Below are 2500 nucleotides of genomic sequence, written 5' to 3' on the forward strand. Positions count from 1 at the left end.
GTCATCCGCGAACATCATCGTCCATGGAGACTCCTGCCTGATCTTGTCCGTCAACCTGTCCATCACCGTTGCAACCAAGAAAGGGCTCAGAGCCGATCCTTGATGTAATCCCACCTCCACCTTGAACCCATCTGTCATTCCAACCACGCACCTCAGCATTGTCACACTTCCCTCATACATAGCCTGCACCACTCCTACATACTTCTCTGCAACTCTTGACTTCCTCCTACAATATCACACCTCCTCTCTCGGCACCCTGTCGTATGCTTTGTGTAAATCTACAAAGACACAATGCAACTCTTTCTGGCCTTCTCTATACTTCTCAATCAACCAACCTTTCTCTCTCTCTCTCTCTCTCTCTCTCTCTCTCTCTCTCTCTCTCTCTCTCTCTCTCTCTGTCTCTCTCATTTTCTTCATTTATCAGCCCGTCAAAGTAGTCCTTCCACTTCGTAGCACACTCTCCTCGCTTGGCAGCACATTTCCATCTGTATCTTTGATCGCCCTAACTTGTCGCACATCCTCGGCAGCTCGGTCTCTCTGTCTAGCCAATCTGTACAAGTCTTTTTCTCCTTCCTTAGTGTCTAACCTGTCATACAGCTCACCGTACGACTTTTCCTTTACCTTTGCCACCTCTCTCTTTGCTTTACGCTGCATCTCCTTGTACTCCTGTGTACTTTCTTCATCTCTCTGACTATCCCACTTCTTCTTTGCCAACCTTTTCCTCTGTATACTTTGCTCTACTTCCTCCTTCCACCACCACCACCACCACCACCGCCAAGTCTCCTTGTCTTCCTTCCTCTGTCCCGATGACACACCAAGTACCTTCCTAGCTGTCTTCCTCGCTATTTCTGCAGCGCTTGCCCAGCCATCTGGCAACTCTTCACTACCACTCAGTGCCTGTGTTAACTCCTGCCTGAACTCCACACAACAGTCTTCCTTCTTCAACTTCCACCATTTGATCTTCGGCTGTGTCTTCACTCGCTTCCTCATGTTGGTCTCCAAAGTCATCTTACAGACCACCATCCGATGCTGCCTAGCTACGTTCTCCCCTGTCACCACCTTGCAGTATGCAATCCGTTTTACATCGCGCCTTCTACACAAGATATAGTCCACCTGTGTGCACTTTCCTCCACTCGTATACGTCGTCACCCTGTGCTCCTCCCTCTTCTTGAAATATGTATTCACCTCAGCCATTTCCATCCTTTTCGCAAAATCGAACACCATCTGTCCTTCCACATTTCTCTCCTCGATTCCATACCTTACCATCAACTCCTCACCACCTCTGTTCCCTTCAGCAACGTGTCCATCGAAGTCCGCTCCACTCACCACTCCCTCCTCCTTGGGTACCCTTTCCACCACGTCGTCCAACTCAACTCCAGAATTCTTCTTTTTCGTCCATCTTACACCCGACTTGCGGGGCATATGCGCTGATAACCGTCAGCAATACACCTTCGATTTCCAGCTTCATAATCCTCACTCTGTCTGACACTGTGTTCACCTCCAGCACGCTCTTGACATACTCTTCCTTCAGAATGACCCCTACCCCATTTCTCCTCCCATTCGCACCATGGTAGAAGAGTTTGAACCCACCTGCGATACTCCTGGCCTTACTCCCCTTCCACCTTGTCTCTTGTCACCTTTCTTCTTTCCATCACGTCAGCCAGCTCTCTCCCTTTACTAGCCATAGTGCCAACATTCAAAGTTCCGACTGACTCTCACCTCCACACGCCTACCCTTCCTCCTCTCTAGCTGCCTCTGGACATGCCTTCCCCCTCTCCTTTTCCTTCGCCCAACAGTAGCCTAGTTTCCACCGGCACTCCGCTGGTTAACAGTACCGATGGCGGTCGTCGGTAACCCGAGCCTCGACCGATCCGGTATGGAAATCTTATTTATGATCCGCATATTTGATTTGGCAAAGATTTGACGCCGGATGCCCTTCCTGACGTAACCCTCCCCATTTGTCCGGGCTTGGGACCTGCACTAAGAATGCACTGGCTTGTGCATCCTCAGTGGCTGGGTTGCACGCTTTTCTATGTTTGCCCCTCACTTTTGTGGCGTGAACGATCAATTCTAGTAATACAGGTGTGTTTATGTTAGGTATCACAGACACACGCACACGCACAATATATGTCCAAAAGTATTGACATAACTGACCATTACACCCACAGGAGCTTTTCTGACATCTCATTCTGAATCCATAGAAACCCATATTCCACGAAGCTCCCGGCGCACAGTTTTTGTGCCGATGTTAATGCCAGGAGAAGTTTGGATCTCTGCAGTTATTGAGTGAACAGAGCGTTGGCGACTTGAGTTGCTGTTGTTCCTAAAGGCTTGCACTTTTCAATAATATGATGATATATGAAGCATAGAGAGTAAACGGGATAGATACCTTTTGAACAGCACCCTGTAGTACAGCACTTTGAAGGTACATATGTCGTCACTTGCTGTAGTGGTTTTTACTGATGGGCGTGGCCAGGTTTTCAGAAGCCTCTCAGTTGTC

Source organism: Lampris incognitus, unplaced genomic scaffold, assembly GCF_029633865.1.
Source record: "Lampris incognitus isolate fLamInc1 unplaced genomic scaffold, fLamInc1.hap2 scaffold_153, whole genome shotgun sequence".
NCBI lineage: Eukaryota > Metazoa > Chordata > Actinopteri > Lampriformes > Lampridae > Lampris > Lampris incognitus.